This window comes from Bombus pyrosoma, linkage group LG7, assembly GCF_014825855.1.
Source record: "Bombus pyrosoma isolate SC7728 linkage group LG7, ASM1482585v1, whole genome shotgun sequence".
NCBI lineage: Eukaryota > Metazoa > Arthropoda > Insecta > Hymenoptera > Apidae > Bombus > Bombus pyrosoma.
The window spans coordinates 18,193,182-18,214,226 of record NC_057776.1 but is presented as its reverse complement, the minus strand read 5'-3'; the positions used below and the strand labels follow the sequence as shown (position 1 = coordinate 18,214,226).

Genomic DNA, 21,045 nt, shown 5'->3' with positions numbered 1-21,045 from the left:
AGTCGCGGACGCCTAACAAACTCGAGGATAGTGGGGATATTGAGGGGTGACGAAAGAAAAATAACCGAATCCGATCGGAAGTCGAGTTGTAAGAGAGTCGGTCTTGAAAAGTCCCGACTAGAGCTCGGAATTAAATTGTAAAGCAAGTGTTAGAGAAAAGATAAAGTTCCTTTTTTTATTTTTCATCTTAAATTTCTTTTTTTATTTTTTTGTTATTTTACGTGACAGTATAGAAGATGGCGAGACAAAGAGAATGCTGAGACGCGTGCAAATGCAATCGACGAATATCTCGTAAATCACATATTAAATAAATCTAAAACTATCTTGATATCGATCCTAAGTGTAATCTAACTGTTCTTATATATTTATTTCTGCGATTAAAATCCACAATTCTCAACAGTAACACGACGCAGAAACGACGTAAAAAGAAGGACGAAAAGGGGGAGAAGAGAGAAATTATCGTACACCGTTCACGTGACAGGGACGAAGAAAAGATCCGAGCGTGGCTCGTCAGCGAGCATTGGAAGGTATTAGCGATTGAATATATCGCTGTGGTTCGTAACGTAGGTGGGCGCAATTAAACGTGGCAGTCGGCATATACGCGGAGCAGCGTCGATTGCGGAGCAATTATCGCACGGCACTCGTTGTTTCTACAATCGACGCAACGACACCTTCATCGTCCGGCCGCGTCGCTGGAAATTTTTATTCTGACCACAGTGTCGGGCCGTGAATTTTTAAACGGTCCACGCTTGCACGTCGATTCGGCCGCTTAACCGTGTCCAGAATAAATTTGAATTTATTCCGACAGCATTCTATCGGTTACGTATCGCATTGATAAAATGCCTCCGATGGGACGGCGGTTAAATGACTTTTAAACATCATTGTTGATTATCGCGTTATTTATCAAATGAGCCGCAAGCTTTGGTTCCTGGTAAATATTCCGAATTTCGATATGAAACACGAAGAAAAACTTAATGATAATGAGAATTTAATTACCGCATGTTTATCATACGCAACGTAAAGTAATACCTGTTTTAATATTCGCAGGAAAATAATATTCGGTGGCAGTTATTGGATACTTTCTTCTTGAATATTGAAAATTTTATTGTTGTTTCTATACTGATGTTACGATATTGACAGATTTGGTACGAGAACAACGGGTCCAGAGAATCATGAAATTGTGAAAAAACGTTCTACTCATTTTTCAACAGCAAGGAATATTCTTGGATATCTTACGAGACACCCTGAAGGATATTATATCTGTTATTATATCTTAATTGCCGAAATAATCGTATAGGAACACTAAATTTACTCTTAGAATTTATATTAGAATAGTTATATATTTATTTGATAAACGATTTCAAAGATACTCATCGATACGCACTTGCACGCGTCTCACCTTCTTTCATACCAAACTGTCAACTGAACAGTAGTTTACATTCCTTTGTTTCCGAGACGCCGCGCACACACATACTTCCATACATTCATATTCACATACATGTCAATCTAGTCTGGCACATAAAATGATACATATCACAATAATATCGTAAGAGGAAGAGGATTTGTTCACTGCTAAATAGTTGAATCGTCGATAATTTCATTCTTCGAGTTTTTCGTTTCAAATTTTGTTCCCTGAGAAATTTATTTTTGCGTGTCGCTCTTTCAGCAAACCGACGCCACGCAATGATATTGAAAGTACGAATTAAAATCGACGATACCATTGTTCGATTAATCGACCGAGAGCCTAAATAAACATAGAAGTCGCTATGACTTTTGATTATTTTTGAAAAGAAATCGACGTAACATCGTTCGAATAATCTGACCATAGTCAAGCATGAATTTTTAAGCGATCAACACTGTACGCCGACGTGAAATCGATTATCATGAAAATCGACTGGAATTTATCGTGGAACTTTGCGATTGACTTTCCCGTGCAGAAATAAAATGGTCAGTTTTTTAATTACTTCGTCCATTGTATTATTTAACATATTTGAGAAGCGTTCAGTACGGTTGTTTCTCTTTTGTTCGCGATGATTTCGCTAAAAATTTCAATTTATAACGGATCGGTGAATTTTACAGCATTTTTAAAAGGTTCTTTGAATATTCAAACGAATCGTCGCTTCCGTCCAAAAAACGTTGACAAAAGCTACTTTAAACGCTCGACAAAAAATGCTCAATTCGCTCGGTGGACTGTTTTCTTTGACGAAAATAATCGTCAATTTTCGAATTTTATTTTCCACCCGAAGCATTTTCACCTGAATAGATCGAGTTAAGACGGAAACTTTGTTCACCTTCGCCGTGCTGTTCCTTAAATAAAATATCAATCTCGATCTCCGCGTGACTACGAATTTCATTATTTATTATCTACATTGTCCTTCATTCGATTGAACTTTAGTACCTTTCGATTAAAAGACCACTCTACTCTAAACAAATTTTAGAAGAATATTAAAAAAAATCATGCTGCGATTGCCAATGATGTAGTGTCATGGATGAGGGGCCTGGGAGGTGTTGTGCGGATTATAAACAAGCGGTTGCTCGGTATAAATGTAGTGAGGCTAAGACAAAAGACAAGGGGTTGCTAGGGGACAATAAACGAATTAACAGCAATATGAATGGAGACGTCAAAGAGTGCGTTGATTAATTACTTAGTCGTGTTAATCATTATACGTTTGTTGCGATTAGTTCATGTTTAACGAACGTTATCTTCCATTCAATTAACACCTGTTCGATCTACTTATCACTAATAAACTAATTATAGTAGTTACGATACTACAATGATAACGATATAATTACGGCTTATTTACTTCTCCACCGTAAAATTTCTCGTAGTCCTCGGAAACTCTTATTCTTCGTACTTCTTCCATCCTCTAGCGCCACTACGATATTTCCTCTTTAACGTTTAGTCGACAAATACGACGAGCTCTTCACTGACCCTATATATTATACAAGGAAACACAGAAGTTCCGTATCGACTTAAAAGTGGAGGAAAGAGGGTTTCCGTTAGAAATGGACAGCATCTGTGTCCTCGAATAGATTGCAGAGCGGGGAAATAACGTTCTACATTCAGGAATGGCTCGAAAATTTATGCTCGAATCTCGAGAACCCTTCTGGTGTCGCTTTATTAAAGACGAGTCGCGAGAAACGATAATGGGCGTGACGAAGGATAAATCAGAAGGGGCAGAGAAAAGAGTGGGAAGGGACGACGATGGCGTGGAGAAAATGACAGGATTCGCTGTGTCCGCGAAACAGCGTGAAACGCGATATAATGACGGGTTCGATGACAAGCGCGAAACCGCAATGACAATTATTCCGCGACGTTTCGCGGTTTAACGCACGACCCTCCACTTCCTCAGTCGTTTCGACTGGTTCCGTTTCAAACTGTTTGCTGTCGCACTTGCGGTGTCGGAAATGGGACGAGTATCGCGGTAACGAGAATTATAGTATTTGTTGCGCCAGATTGGCTGACACAAGACGGTATGCAAATAAGGATGCCGAGATTACGGGAATTCTCATCCAACTTTGGCGACACGTTCTGCGATTCGCGAGTAAAATCCTTCACGATTCGCGATTAGCGATACGTTAATTGGCCGGACAATTTCACATAAATCTTTCCTCGTGTGTTAACCGAGTGCTGTCTTGACTATAATTTTTTATAATCGCGGAATACGAAGTTAATAAAAATAGATCGATCTTGGTGGTTTCAGTTCTCACGGATAGAAATACGATATACGTAATTCATTTGTAAGAGAAACAAAACGACACGTACGAAAGCGAGGAACGTTCAATTAGAGGAATTATTGTATTATTGACCGACGGTTAACAGAACTTGAAACTTTCATATCCTAATGTGTACTCGACATTTGATACAAAATTAATGAAACTTAGTGTCAGATTTATCGGTTGATAGGATCTTAAGGTTAACTTGTCGAGGAATAAGTTAACGATAGCGCAGATAGGACAGTTTATCGTATAAATAATTGGGAGTAATGGAACCGGCACTCGACGTTTAATCGAATCAAACATCCAATAATCGATATTTGAACAACTGGCATTCCACTCTATCGAGCAACTTATTTGAACCAATTCAGCCCTACAGATCTACCCATTGCGAACGAGATGCAATATAAATTCACACGTCAAATCGATCACCGTTCAACGAATATCGAAATCAAGTACCTGACAAGAGTAACCGCGATATTGCGAAATTAACGAAATGTTCCCAAATAATGGCGATCGATACAACCCTTTGCTTTTTTACGTTTTTGCGCAACGAGTATGCCGAATCGGAGATTACGGTTGTCGATACGTTGATAATTTGTAAAAAAAAAAAAAACGACGGTTCACTGGTTAGTCAGTTGCGATAAAATTTATGCAATTTTGATGAACGTACGTTCGCCGATTCTGTTTGCTTGGGAACAAATTGCAGGAAAAACACACACAGTACGCGCGTCGGGGCTTTGTAAATATTTAACAACGAGGGAAACAATCGGAATCGAGATTCAATTTATTACATCGATGCAGGGAAAAGCACGCGATGCAATATGCACAGCGACATAAATACCGGTATTTCGTTGCTAACCGAATTGCGATCTAATTTCAGAATGTTTCACTTCTACGCTAATTATTGTCATACAAATGTCGCGTAGATTATACTTAAATATTATTATACACCGTTCGATCCCTATCGGTTAAGCGTTAAATCGTTTAATTACATCGGTAAGCTTTTTTCGCTCAAAGAAAATTACTTTCCACCTTTTTATTTCTGCAATATTATTCTCAACTTATTATCCTTCCACTGGATATTACAACGAGATACGTACTGTGCTATATCGTGAATCGTAAGTCGTTTGCCAATTCAAATATCGAATTTATTTATCTTGCGCATGATCGGATTTCGTATTTAGTATTTTTGATTTAGCATAGCAGATTTCAATTTTTCAAATAGAAATACCATTGTATTTTATGATTATTAATTTATCTTCCTATTAACTATATAATTCCTCACTGCTCATCGACTTAAAAGAAACAATTAATTATCAAAGTTGAACGATTTGAAAAGAAATAAAGATTTCTCGATTCGACATAAAAAATTGTTTAAAAATTAAAATGCTTGTGATTGAGACTCGACAAATATTCAACTATCCATAATGTACAATTCCACAGTTCGACTCCGTGTTATTACAAAACGCGAGATCGAACATGATTTAAAGTTAAACTACTCGATCCGCTGGTCATCACGCTACAAAGTCGTGAGCGTTCTCTTAATTTCGTTCGGACCTGGTCCGACGAAGTTGCGGCCGCGAAGAAAACAAAACACGAGATTCGCGACCGCAGTTAAACTAGAAGTTAACTTCGTTCCCAAGCGGCGGGAGGCTGTTTAAATCTGTAGCGAAGCTACGAGCGCGAGCCAAGGCCATTAAGACGTCAGAGAACTGTAAAGTCCGTTTCGAGGTATCAAGAGATTGGGTGCAATTTGCACCCAAGGATAATCGCGATACGACGTTCAAGCCGGAAATTAACAATCGTGCCGGACTGTTGCTCGAAACTCGATCCAGAAACCTCTGATATTTAGGTACCGTTAAATATTATTCCGGAATTCGCGATAAAATGCTAGCTAATTGCTATAATCGTTGACACGTCGCTATGTTGATATCAATTCGAAATCAACGTGATATTCGAAATGGTCTCTGCTTCGCGCAGGGAAACCTAACAGGAACTACAAATCTTAATGATAAACTAGGCGACTTAATTAATCACCATATGATTGATTACGTTACTATGATTTCACTTCCACTCGAGATTTCACTCGACGATTACTCCGCGGCTGGCAAGTATCTTGAAGTTGGATGACGCATATGCTTTTCAAAGGATAACGTCCCAGGGGATAACGTCAGAAAGACTTTCTCCCCTATTCTCGCTTAGCGAAAAGCTCTTGACACGATAGCGAACATTAATGCGATTCTAGCGAGCAATTCTTGATAGAGTCAGGCGTTCGATGATCAATTTCTGACGATCCAACGCTCGATGTACCGTCCGTTCTAAGCTTTCTCCTCCACTACGTTCTTTCTTTTTCTCTCTGACTCTTCTTGTAGATTATGTTACTTGCCATGACGTTTGCTTTCCATTTTCGTACCTAAACTCACACGTACTCTGTCCTTATGGGATGAAGTTATCCCGACAGTTCGTCAACGTTTGTCCGTCTGGGAAAGTAACATATTTCGTAAATTCTTAGAAACGAAGCTCACCAAACGACGAGTTGCTTCTACTGTGCGTAATCTAATACAACGAATCGCGGAGGTATTTTTCGTACCCTTTTAATTATTTGACTCGAATAATTAATATTTATATGGAGTCTGGTTTAATTACTCGTTAGAATATTATTGAAAAACGTTTATCAACAGGAATATATAGTATGATAAATAATCTCGCGATTGATATATTATTTACTCAAAAATAATAATTTATCGCAATATACCTGGAAACGTAAATAAACCGTCAGCTATTCAACGTCAAACTTTAGATTCTCCGCGTCCGATTTAAATAAAATATAATCTATAGAACGAAAATATTTTCCCTTAAAATATCGTAAAACGGAAATCCTCTGCATATTGTAAACGCTGATGTTATTACCAAGATCTTATATTTCACAAAAACCTACAAACTTTCTCTCAATCGATACCAAAGAAACCGTCGTATAAAGCCAATTCCGAATTCTTTCTTAATTTCGCGAAACCTGTTACATCGAGAATGTGAAACGGGAAAATTTTAACCTCGGGGATAGGCCAAGCGGCGCAATTTGCACTCGGCGATAATCGCGGCGCATTTGCACGTTACCGTGTACCCGATAACGTTAACGAGGTTGTCGCAGGTTCACGCACGTCGTGCCTAAGTAAATTGGCGGGCAAACGTTCGGCAAGCCCCGGCAAACCGGCCAATTCGATTGCGGGACACGTAACGGAGAGTTCGAGGGGATGCGGAATCGATAATCGAGTCGAGCCACGGCATTTCGTTGCACCCTGTTCCCGATTTTTTTCTACCTCGGACCACCCCATTCACGATTTTCACCCCTTGAATGAAAATTTAGTTCATCCGCGTAACCGATGTAAATCGCGATGCTCGTCGGCTGAATGACGATCGGCGGTATTAAGTTCGGTTAATTTGAAGTTACGTTCGGTAGTGATATTCCAGGTATTTTGTCCATTAAAGTATCCTGAAATGATTGCGCACTGAATAAATTGAAATTGTTACACGACGAACCCGAAAACGATCGTTTCGCCTGATTCGTATTATACAAAATTTGTCTCGATTGTAATAATCATATTTTTCATCCTGTATGGAGTATAAATGAAATAAATTGATTATATCGTTGTATTGCTATTTATGCTTTTATCGTTCCAGCCTAAGTATTGTCAGAAGTCACGAGGTGTGAAACTAACTTGCGATCGTCGTTATGGAGAAGCGAAAAATATAGCAATTACACGAGAATGGATTAGAAACGAGCAATAATTTCCTTCGTTTCTGCAGGACATGCAATTGCAGTAGCCGATCTTCACATACGCTTTTATCTTATACACCATCTTATCATATACACCACTTTCTATGTACATGTAATAAAGTTTGTACGTACAAAGTTGAGATTTTCTTGCAACTGGCCATCAACCAGTTGCAAACAAGTTCCTACTCGCTGTCTTAAGTCTTCTTCATCTTTTACGTAAATAGAAGGTAACGTTATATGACTGTTCCTGTTCCTACTAATCTATAACCCGTTCAATATGATTTCGCGCAGGCAGGACACGCTCTACCCGCGAGGAAAGACGATATCAAGACCAGTTGGAATTCAAGTTCTTGCAACGTGTACGTCGATCCATTTGCCAAGCGTAGCTCAAACAAGAGGCAAAATATTGCGACCGAGTGAAAGTGATCAAACTAGAAGGACAGACATCTTTGCCGGTATCAAACATTCAACTGCAAAGAAACAGAAGGCGAGAAAGCTTGTAATTAAACGCGATAAATCCCACCAATTTGTTTGTTGCTCAAAACCGTTCGAGTTAAACCGATTAAAGGGCTTGTTTTCGCGTAAACGTCGCGTCGAGCAGAAGAGCTCGAAATGGGCTAACGATGGTTCGTAAAACGCAACCAACAACATAAAGCACGCGGTCGTACAAGTTAAATTGCTATCGCGCCTAGGGAAAGAGTTGGCGAAATCACATTGACCCAGTTCCTTTCTTTCTCACCCTTTTGTCCGTGGTCGAGCCGCGCATACCGGCCACGCGACTGACGTACGTACGAAACTTGGCCGTATACACACGCATGGACGCGTGCACACGTGTATATACACGGAGGATAGGAGAGGTACTATTAGCCGCACAGGTACGTAGCCGCACATTCCTGCGGTTTCAACAACATAACCGGATTACACGGCTCGCATAGGTGAATTAGCAGGCAAATGTTCGGTAAATTCGTTCATTGGCGTCTGGCCTCGTCTATTCGCGCCCCGTATCCAGCTTCCGGTTTGTATTCGTCATGATTAGATGGTGAATTTTTATGCATTTACGGGAAATCTAACAATCGGAGAATATACGAAGTAATACACGAAGATACGTGAAATATCCAAAGAAAAGTGAAAGAAATTTCTGTCTGGGTTCTACGTTTCATCCGATTCTTATACATTCGAAGGAAAGTTTGGAAACGTGAAGCTGCGCGAAATACGCGTAACACGTGGAAATACATAAAATATTCAAATTAGAGCGAAACGCGTTTCCGCTTGGGTTCTAGCTTCTCGATGTGTTGGGAAAAATGCGAAGTAAACCCGGGATCGCTCTCTAGAAAAGTACGATTGTAACCGATCGATCTATCATCACATTTTTCAGTTGCTTGTTCAAACTTTTCGCCTCAACACCCACTTGACATACACAATTTTTTCGTGCTCGTCGCTACTAGAATACGGATATTTATGCTGATTCATATTTTAGCGAACACGACTGAAAAATAGGGCTCGGACAAAGATTTGTTTGGATCAGGTTTTTAAATTATGAAGGGTACTTGAGAACTTTAGCGGTAAAAATGTGGATTAATTATGCTAGCGCGAAGCATCTCTGTACAAGGTTTTTCTCAGTATGGAATCCACTTCTTCGGTGGAAATGAAAACGGAAATAAAAGCAGTTCGTACGTTCGAGTGGCTTTTATTACAGAAACTTCTCTCGGTTATGGTTCGAGTAAATAAGTATCGGGTTAAGTGAATTTTGTTTGTTCGTTTCCATGGGAAACGCGTGATTTATTTAAATCGTTTTACGAAGATCAAAATGGCAAACTGTTATCAAAATGGCAAAAAATTGTACAATATAATGTTAACTAAGCTTTAAATTCAGACAAACCTTCACTTATGCATATTATGTAACTATAGAACGTTGTCAATTATTCGTTTGGCGACTAAGTGATTGCGGATTTTGTCATTAAGTGGTAATGCCGAAATCCGCAATCACTTAGTTGCCGACCCAATAGAATAACAAGTGATGATATGGTAACTCTGAAACGTTTGGTAAAAAGATCCTTAAAGACTCTTGGTCTATAAGGAAATAAAATTCTAAATGAAATAAATACTATTAATACTTGTTGCTACAACTGACAGCTAACTTTTATCATATAGGATTTCATCCGAGCGCATACATATGTGCAAACACGTGCGTTCATTTGTTTCTCAGATTTATTCTTCGAGAACGGGGACACCACCCAATGAAAATTTATCGTGTCGCGTCGCTTTAGCTTGACAAAAGGAACCATCTTCTTTCTTGTTACGCGACGCGCCGGTGTTGTTTCAACGTACACACGCAAGAAGCAGTATCAAGGAAGAGTAACTTTATACATTTGAAATATTCCTACTATTACGGATACTATATGAAATCATAATTTCAACGCAAACTGCATAGCTCCCGAGAGTACCTTTACGTGATGGAAGCAATAACTCATTGGCGAGGAAAAGCGTAAAAATCTCAATATTTCCGACAACATTTTTGGAACAAGTGTTAGATTGTAAACTAGTCTTACAGGAGGAATAAACGAGACGTGTTTGACGGGTAACCTGTGACTAACTAGAAATGAAATATTAGAATAAATTAACGAACCTTATATAAGAAAGTACGACTTACTTTCTTATGGCATTCTTCTGGTATTAATGAGCCGAACGCGAAATTCAATTTCTCCTGTTATGGATAAAATGTTAAAAATGGTTCAAACGTACGAGCGAATTAAATAAAGTTTCGAAACGTAATTACGTTTGTAAATTTCCGTCGAGCTACTTCGAAACGAAACGAAACTCCACGTATTATATATCACCAGGTTTCCAGCGCCCCTTATTAATTTTCCACCTCGTACGGTTCGTATATCAAAATTATCAAATACAGTTCCACTGCCGCAGAAAGTTACTTTCCAGCGAACGGAAATAATTCTCTGCTTATTTAATTACTTGTCGGTTCTCTGCTCAACTGCTTATCGTTTTCCATTATCGAGAAAAACTTATACTTACAATTACCTACTTATAACTGGTCAATTTGGTCATTCGAGCTAATCGACTCTATCCGGATTGATCGTTTGCTTCCTAAAGGATATATCCCTGTCATAACGAACGAACAATAAAATTGAGATTCTACGCGAAAACGGATGCATTGGATCGTTTATTTAACATGGAAACATTTGTCCATAGCTTGTCCATAGTTTGGCGCGTACAGTGTACGAGAGTCAAATAAAATTAATTGATTTCGTAATTTTTTTTATTATTCAACGGTAACTTTACTTTGGACTTTGCTATTTTCATTATTTTGATATCATTTTTTATATTCTATTCTTCCCATCAAACTTGCTATTTCGGACGAATTATTTCTACGCGATTATTATTATCGAGAACGAATTATTATACGTAATTATATACATTCCAATGTATGTTAATATGAACAGACACCGTAACGAAAGAGATAGAATCAATTATGTACTATCTGCGACAGTTGTTTCTATACAACATTAGTTACGTTAATTCAAAGAATTTATTTCGGTATCCGCGTTATAGCCTATAACCCGGAATTCGTATATAACGCGACACGTAAAAACAAACTTGCGCGTTGTACGAGGTCCCAGTGTATATTCCGTTTTAAAACTTAAACCCGCTATACGATGACGGTAAAGCTGAAACTTTTTCACGATACGAAACTGACCGGTGTAGCTCGTTCCGTCAACCATCCATCATGATCGTAGCACGGATTTTTATACATTTATAGGAAATTTGAAAATACAAAATTTTATACAACATGATAAATATAGAAAATATCCAGAGTCGTTATGTATAAGCGTTGTTTATAGATAAAACAATTTTCTGTCGAGGGTTTACCCTTTTAATAATATTCTCGAACGTACAGATTTGCATAAAAATCCGCAGTCTAATCACGATAACCAAAAGTGATAGACGATAAAGGATTCGGTGACGTCACGAAACTACCATCTCGAAAACTATAACAGCACTTGCAGTACGGTCGTGCATCAAAAGTTCCGGTTGCAAGAGCCATTAAACTTTATCATGCTGTTTGACTCACCGTTTCTTCCAGCTGGCTAAAGGAGTTCCTCTCCCGGCGTTCTCCTCCGCTCCTTTTTTCTTTCTCTCTCTCTCTCTCTCTCTATCTTTCTCTCAACCGTTTCGCTTGCACAGCGTGTAACACATAAGATTGTTTTGCACCTGCGGCACTGGAAACGCCACTTAAAATTTGTCGACTTCGTGCAACACTTCTTTCAGCTGGAACACACCGAAACGACACACTGAAAGCGCGGAACCGTTCGAAAGATTCGCCGGCAAACGCTGTTGACACGCGACTGGAAGCTTCGATCGAGGTGTACGCGATTCCAACGAGCGAACAAAGACGCTCGAGGTCATAGGATATTCGTGCGACGATTTGGAAACATTTCGACGTTTCGTGTTAGAAAGTAAGACGCTGACGCAGGAATGTTTTCGAGAACACGCGACGACTGACAACAACAAGTGATCTAACGCTGCGGAATCGATGATCGAAATGACCTCTAGGGGACGCGCCTGGGTTAACGTCAAAATTCAGTTAGAACGCACGTGGTGTCGTGTTTCCTGTAATACGATACGCCTATAATATCTTTTGTGTATTTTATACGAATAGTCGTTGGAAATGTCGTGAGTATGGAGTATTTTTAACGTTACGTATCGTTGTATAGTAGTATAATAATAAGCTGTACGACAACTGTACATAAAAATGTGTATTGTATCACATTTTCATGATATTTTGATGTATTGTATTTTACATCAAAAGGGATATATGAAAGATTACGTAAAACTACGCATATAGAAGAGGAGAAATAGAATTCAAGATAATTTTCAAGATATATTTGCAGAATACAAAGGAACTTGGATACGTCGGAAAAGAGTGACCAGAAGAAGCTTCGAGATTGAAATTTTCAATTATTTATCTCGTGATATAGTATATTTCCCATAAAAAGGTACGGGAGGTTCGCAATGGAGTAAACAAGTAGAGTTCAACGAAACTTTGAAAATAGAAAATCTACAGAATAGAAAATAATTCTTTGAAATAATACTTTGAAAAATTCAATGACCAGAAGAAGAAGCTTCGGTATTCTAGGATTGTGGATTCAACACGTATATATCACGATGAAATATCATATAATTTGCATAAGAAGAAATAAGAGTTTTTTTTTTTATTTAATACTTTGCAGTCACAATTTGTCCAATTTGGACATTTGGTAGAATTCTTTAGCTGTTTATCATGTGGGTGGCTACCCCTAGCGGGGTACCATCTTCGTGTTTGTTAGGTTATATCCTTTGTGAAATCAGAGTAACGTAAAATTCGTAACGTGAAACCTAGGTGAAACGAAGTAAGAATACGCAAATAAAATGCAATTAAACTCACCGCGTAAAAGTATCCTATTTTAAGACGATCGGATACCTCGATATCGCAAGAGAAACCTAAAATCGCACGATCGGAAAGTGTTGTCCCTTGCCCCGGAAGGAATTGCCGGAGAAGATTTCCGCGAATTTAAACCGTACGCAGGAGTGGATTTGCAAACGGAGGGGAAATCCTAGTATCAAAGAGGAATCGGAGTCTCCTTCATCCCACGAAGATTTCCGCCTCTTTCGTGCTTCTCGCGATACGTTATGTCGTGTAACACATCGTGCAGCCACTCCTGTCGTGAGCCGACAAAGTCCCCGATTTTTGCCGGCCCAGATCTTAAAGGTGAGCGCGAAAACTAGTAGCCAGCGACTCGAACTGGAAACGAACAACTGGCGCGAATGTTCTTGCACAACCTTTCTCGGATTTATCGAAGGAAACCGCGTCAGTTTCCCGCGCCGGAGCATGTTTTACCGTATTGTAATCCGAACGAACGATTTATTCGAAATTTTAATCTTTATACGTATCGCTATAATATGCTTCGTGTACGTTTCGTGTATTGCAATTACTTCGAGTGTGATTTTATCGGAAATTACCCTTGATTGGTTACTAAAGAAAAAATCAACGCCGATCGCACCGAAATGAAATTCGCAATATTGTGTTGCTATACGAGGCGTAATTGAAGACACGATTAGCAGACAAGCAAAACAACATCGATCGATTACCCAACGGTTAAACACTGATTTTAAACGGATTTAATTACGAAGATTTCATCTGTTGCGATAAAATATTCGTTTTAAACGATCAAACAACGTGGTCAATTTTTGCCAAGCAGCGTCGTTCGCCTTCCATCGAACCGCACGATGGAAATCACGGTCGAACGATTAGCAACGATAACCAGCCTAATTCCTCCGCGTGGCCTGTAAACCAATCGATCATCTGCAGCCAATCAGATTTCGCGTAACTGGTGCTTGACCAAACAAATTATTTCCCCCCGATTACGGCTACGTACATCGCGCCCCCGCAACGATCATCCGGCGCGTCTAATTCAGTCGAATCGTTCGATTAAATTGCACGCAAATCGCGAACCGCGGTCGAGGTTTTCAGCCCACCGTCATTTCGAACAATTTCCTTCGTGGTCGCGTTACGCTGCGATCCAACGGCCGAGCCCGTGGTGTTGATGCAGTGTCATCAGGATAGCGGGGAAAGAGTTATGCCTCGTTTAACATCCAACGAACTGACTATTAGCGGCACAATGCCCGTCATCAATCGGTCGTGACGGCCTACGTTTAGCATCGCGCGTCTTTCTCGCCGTTTAATCGCCGCTGGTTTAAAATTGGTCGAAAGATCATCGAGAAAAGTGTCGAAGAACAGGTGGTTTACGTGCTTCGGTTTGCGTTTTACAATAACGATAGGGAATTTATGGTCACGCAAAGTGTAGAACGATAGAAAATGTACGATTGCGCAAAGGATGGAACAGTTGGCACGATAAGCGGATGATGTTACGCGTCGAACGAAATAAATCTTTTAAGAGAGTCTTCATAGAGTCTTTGATCTCAAAGAGGAAGTAAATTTGAAATATTCCCATGACTTTCAAAGAAATGCCCCTCCTGACGTTTACATATATCGAGTTCATATTATCAAGGCCGTCGATCTTACGCGTGTACTATACGTTTAAACTCGTTCAACACGCAATATCATTTTTAATTGCAAAGACAAGAATCGTAGAACATCGTAGCATCGACGTCGCAATTTGAAAAAACAATCTCCTCGGAAAAAAAAAAAAGAAAAAAAGAAAAACAAATCACCGCGCGAAAAAGCGATCACGTCCTACGAACTATCCAATTAAGTAGCACTTTTCTAACAATCACCTATCCAAATTCCTCTTCAAAAATCACAAGTCGCGTTCCGCGTGAGTCGAACGATCGAAGCTGCGCTTCCCCGGAATTCTCTCATTACAGCTATTTACATTTCGACGCCGTTCCTCTAAATCTTCGCGTCGCACATACCACTGGCAGGATGTTTCTCGTGGCAAGATTTCCGGACTACGGTGAAACGTTTGCGGCGCGAGGCAATCGAATCGCCGTGCAGGCAAATCGAATCGGAAACACGCGGGACCGGAAGACGTCGCAGACGGCGACGGAGGCTACGATCACCGTGATTTCTCGTCTACCTTCGGGATTCCCAGTGTCATCGGCACCGTGTTTCCGTTTCGGTATCCGACAAGCGTACGTTCAACGTCACACGTGACACTGAATGACACGCGAACGAACACGGTCGATCGTTTCCTGTACAGAGCTTGGCTCCAGATGGAGGTCTACCGAGACACTGACGACTGCTCTCGCCACGAGGACATTCCCCGATTCTCAGGTGAACCGACGAGAGAGAAACCAGAAGACAGAGGGAGAAGGAGAGGAGAAAGAAAGGATCGCCGTTCCCGATCGTACCTTCCACTCTTTCTCGGACGCACCTTCTTCCCCGCACGTACGTCCGTCTCTGTTTCACTCGCGCGAGATTTTCACGATTTTCTCCTTTCTCCGTTCCGCCGTTACGGTCCCATGCCACGAAGACACGTGGGAGAGGGAGAGAGTGAGAGGTTACCGCGAATGATTCCGCGGAGGCTTGGCTGCCGCCGCTGTTGCTTCATGCACGCGTCAAATTTGTATCGGGCAATAATTGCCGGTTTTAACGGCGACGCGATGATCTTCGCGATTGCGAAGGTTGCGCGTGCAATTCTGGTCGTTGATTCGTTTCGCGTGGCTGACGTGTGTGCGAGAGAAAATCGCAACGCTTAAGGTCCCCTGTTTTCCACTTATGGTGGCAAAGTGCAGAGAAGAGTAATACGGTAAACGAGGATTATTAACATTTTTTTTTTATTAATCGAACGATTGTACAGTTTGCTTGCCGCGTGTATCTCCACGTATATCGTAGCAAATGCGCGATAAACTTCCTTCCTCGACCATGACTTGCTGGCAAAATTTCGAATTGCCCGTTCGTGCGTTCACACGTGTGCTATCGCACATGGTATGTACTAACTATGTGCAAAATTTGAACTAAATAGCCGACGCAAGCATGCGCTCTTCTCGTAGAATCCTAGCATTCCATTTTCCAGTATATAATGCTAATAATGACAACCACGTTTTACGTGCGTTCGTAACGTCTAGTAAGAATCGTGAAGAAATTTATTGGACTGGTTTCAAAACCACCATTGAATTAGAAAACCAATTTGATAATACGGAGGTTCTCAAAATTTCATGTTACGAAAATATTTATCGCCGTCTTCCAGCGGTATTTCTAATTTCAAGTTTGTTCCACGACGACGTTGAAACGAACGGACGATTTCACAAGGCGACCGAATTGTTGCGTTTGAAAATATTGATTTTGGCGTTGATAACGAACGAAGGCACACGTGGATGAACCAAACGACCGATCGTTAAGCTAATCAGATATACAACGCTAGCTGATTGCCATAGCACAATTTACGATTTGCGAAACAATCCTGGCAACATTCTGAATCTATCGATCGATAGACACGCGTCGAACGAACGATTCGAAGAATTCTAAGCATTCGACAAATATGTTGCGTTCGATGCACGTCGATTCCAACGATGTTTATCTACGTATGTTTCATAAGGTCGCTTAAAACGCGAATTAATAAATTCCGACAAGGAGCTCGTTACACGACCGTTCGTAATTAATGGTCGTTAAGGCGGTACAAATAAGCGTGTTCGTAGAAAACGCGAAGGCGACCTTTGCCGTTAATTTCGTTTGCACAATTGCGATTCGCCAAAGGGAGTAGGCTCCTTTTTCCCATGCAACAACATTCTTGTTGCCAGATGACCTGAAATACCGTACCTTCTCTGGAATCCACCTCGCGTGGCATTACGTCGCACGGTTGGATTCTTAGCGGAATGCTCTTTGAAAATCGTATTCGAACGTAGATTCGCGATCTAGCACGATTTTTAAAATTAGTCAAAAGATAGGAAATGTCAAGATGCAGATTGTTCGAAGTGTTCGCAATTCCTCGAATGGTGCTTCGACGTTTCACATTTTACGCTATTATCGTTTTCGTTTCGTTCGATTTGAAATTCGAGTGTAACCGATTAAGAACGCCTCGTTATGCGCGTGCTTATACACGACTCGTTGCAACATTTTTGCGAAATTTACGAAATTTGCGAAATCTATGATCTACGGTATGACTACTCGCGGAGAAACCTCTCGGAAGATCATCTCGATTACTTCGGTTCTTACTATGAAACGTATCTGGAAACTTGAGCACTTTCAACGGCAGAACAGCGTAGAAGGTTCGTAACTGTAAAACCAATGATTTGAATTAGGTCTGGACTATGTTGCGCATTTTACGAGTCTTTTGTCTACGAACGAGTCTACGACGAATCCTAAATGCAAGACCGTATCTTAATTAACGTGCATTTTAAAACAAGACTGTGCGATCGAAGTATAAAATAGCGGAATATATGCAGGAAAACGTAAGCAGAAAATCTACCATTTCAAATTAACCATCCACGATAAAATCCTTCAAAGATGTGCCTACTCGTTTCGTAGCTTATCTGAATTTCGGCTACTGTTTAACAAACTCGTTTCAATTCGCGATAAAGCTAAACATAAATTTGGTTCTTAATGGAACACCGATAAGAACTCGGAGCGGATATTCGGATAAAATCTATCGCGTGGTCGCGAAACAGTACGACGCGTAATAAAGCCAAAGAAATGTATTGAACAATTTCTGTCGTAACATAGGACCTTGATACAAAATTCAACGCGAACTTCGCCGTACAGACGATGGACTGGAACGCGTAAAAAGTTGTAGTCACGTAGATAAGCGACTCGGTTAATTAAATCGGGAACCTCCGGACCGGTTTCCCTTTCAAGAAATCAAGATCACGCTTTCTCCGCGCGGGAGCGGCTACTAACCTTGGCGTATCCGTTTCCTGGACGAAAGTTCCGATGCGAAGAGTATCGCTTCTTCGACGGCCGGATGCAGTTGCAAAGTATAAATTGCGAAGCGGCTGCGACAATTAACGAGGCAAGACAACCACGACGATAGTTACACCGGCGAGCCTATTAACGTGACACTGTACCTTCCACCCACCTGGAGCCGTTCTCTTCGAGTCAGCGCACAATCGCCGCACCTGAGATCACCATTAACTTCGAGAATGACTATACCGGTGCTTAAGCTCCTTTCAAAAACCACGTAAGTATGTAATAAAGTATCGCGAGTACCGAAATGTAAATAAGTAAGGAGAATGCGAATAGACGCGAGAAAAATGCGTTTACGCGCTACATATATATATATAGCGGAGAGTTTCAGAAGTTCGGTGGTTTCCTCGTTATCGATTTTCTATGAAACATCGTTTCTTATTTATTAGAAACGCTTCGTCTCGTAGTCGAGAATTTTATCGAACAACAGATTGCGCATTTTCATGGCAATTCGCACTTTTTCCAGCAAAATTACAGAAATATTAAAGAATACATCAAAATGGAGATTTATATACCTCATGCTTCCAGTGTACATTGGATATTTCTATATCTGGATATTTCGTATATTTCTACGTACTACGATGCGCGTACATTCCAACGTTTGCGAAGTCGAGTCTGTCTATTTTATAAAGATGTTAGTGGCAGTTGAAAAATCAAAAATTCTCCATGAATTTCGTACATAAATAAGACAAACGCAGCAACCAGAAATATTAAGTCGCTTTGATTCGCTAGCACGAAATATAAAGACAAGAAAGTTTCATTCAACGGCTAAGAGGCGTTAGGAAAAATCAAAAGAAATAACAAGGCGGTGGAAGCTACATCGAAAACTATCTATCGACCAACGACGAGTCTCTTCGATTCGATTAATCTCAAATATCTCAAACCGTGTTCTCTTCGAAGACACTCGTGCACACTCGTTTACGATGACAAAACGAACAAACCGATCGACAAGTTTAATCCCAGCAACACGAGCAACCGGTAGGTATGCATACAGTGAAATCGTAAAATCGATCGTACATTTAACAGCAGAGATACTAGTCTAGGTATCCTGGAGTCGTCGTTTCTTGCAGAAGAAGGACGTCTCGCTTTACCGGCAAGTAATTCGAACGGCGAGGTCGCATGATTGAATTCGTAGCGGGGGTTTGGGATCGTTGGCGATTACTCTGCAGGATTCGACAGAGAGTGGTCGATCGAGTGCGAGGCATTTAAATAATTCCCTAAAGTTTTATCGGGCGATGAAGGTCGGGCGGCGAGAGTTCGGCAGGATGGAGAAGGAAAGAGGCGGATTTAGTTCCCCTGGTCGAAGATACTCGGACGGAAAGTTGGGCAAAGCGACGATAATTGAGAATCGGGAAGGGTATTCGATGTTAACACCCTCTTCGCGAATTTACCATCGGTTCTGTCTCGAATAATAAGAGTAGCTCTGGCAGTCGACTTCGGAAATCAATAAACACCGACGTGGCCCTGCGAAGCTTTTAGATCGTAGCGGACGAAGTGAAATGGCTCGAGTAGATTAAACAATCGAAAAACTGATTCGGAAACGTCCAGCTGACCAATAGAGCATGACCATCCACGTTCCGATAAATCCCTTTATCATCTCCCGTTTTTGGGCCTATTTCCATCGACGAAACGGTATCTCTCTTCTTTCTCTCTCTCTCTATATATGTATATGTTTTTTTATTTTTTTTTTTTTTCATTCTTTGGCTTTTCCTTTCCCATTTTTTAATATTCGGTTCACGTAAAATGGATAAAATGGTCGGATGAAATTCACCGTTTTGTCGCATATTTTTACAAAACACCGCATCGCTCTCCGATAGTTTGTCGGTGTATCGATGCGTGTAACATGCGCGGATAAATATATCCCGCAAAGAGAACTCTACTCTATATACGTTTCATCGTTCTATTAACTGGGGAAGCGTCAGGAATGATCTGACCAAAATGAGAAACATCAAAGAGCGAATTATTGGCCAATTTTTTGAGTAACCTTCCATCGTACTCGATGTAATTCGACTTTAGAATGATTAGCGAAATTTGACAGAGAGTCGATTCGCAATGATCGTAAAAATGTAGTTTTGTCGATGGTATCGTTGAATAAACGCGAGCCCAAGAAACGTTCCCCGAGTAAACTAATCGTACATAATTCAACGTGATCCGTTTCAGGCGTCGTTGAATATTTAAAATCTGCGATACGTCTGAGAAGCATCGTTCCGTCTATCGCGGCCGAGAAAAATGCCACGATGCAAACGAGATTCTCCTTCTTCTGGAAATCTACGAATATTTTTGCTCGCGAGATTCGTTTAACGCGTGAAATATGTTTTTCCACCGAAGGAAAATGGGGGAGGGAAACTGTTTTTCGAGGCGCGTTCGGATTCGCCTGCCACGAAGCGGAAGAAAAAATAATGAAACCAGGTCGCACGACGTACAGAAACGGAAAGAATTTCAAAACGCGATGCGTCACACCCCGTGACACGTAATAGACGCAAAAGAAATGAAGCTGCACGCTAGAGTAACGCGGGAGTCGAGCATTCGGGCGAAAAGAATTCATAGGTTCGCGAGAAATGTCCCATTACCGTTCTTTCTCGCCTTTTCCTTTTTTATCGTTCGTTCGCTTGGTTCTCTCAATCATTGCCTTGACTGTTCATTAACCCTTTGTGCCGCGAAAACAACGACATATGTAGAACTTTTAATTCCTCTTCCAACCCCCACCCCCGCCCCCCTCTCTCTCTCTCTCTCTCGCTCTTCTTCATCAATTCTTTGCCCCACACTGTTGGACACAGGCTGTCCTGTTACTTCTGCCCCCGGGAAAATAACCCGGGCTTTGTGCGGCTGACGTTTCTGCAATTTTTCAGTTGCATTCTCCGACTGGACGCTAACTCCCGACGACAAATAAGGCGTCAAGAATGTAAAAATGTAGGATATCAGATGGTCAAACAGGAGGGAAAAAATTGCGAGACGCGACGGAGAAGCTTTCTACAAATTGGGACGCGGACTGAGAGATTCGTTGCATGTTTTTGTCTCGTATCTGTTCTTAAATTTACCGTACACGATTCTGTTTCAAGCATCTCTTCGTGTTTATATTGTCTTTGGTGCCAGTTGTTTACTCTTGTCTTTAGCCGATAAAGTATGTTTTGTCATT

At 40.7% G+C, this 21,045-nt stretch overlaps 1 protein-coding gene across 6 annotated transcripts in view; it reads right to left on the bottom strand.

Moving 5' to 3' along the window:
* Positions 1-21,045, bottom strand: part of LOC122569616 (mannose-binding protein C-like) — a 202,486-nt gene that overhangs the window by 151,701 nt on the left and 29,740 nt on the right. For 2 of the 6 annotated variants that reach the window (XM_043730918.1, XM_043730913.1), the window contains exon 2: positions 11,580-11,776. The exons of 1 other annotated variant lie outside the window; for it this stretch is intronic. The gene's annotated coding sequence lies outside the window, so the exon portion shown is untranslated. Of the gene's footprint in view, positions 1-11,579; positions 11,996-14,782; positions 14,894-14,920; positions 15,076-21,045 lie in introns of those variants that run through there. 3 more of the 6 variants (XM_043730915.1, XM_043730916.1, XM_043730914.1) reach the window with 3 other exon arrangements.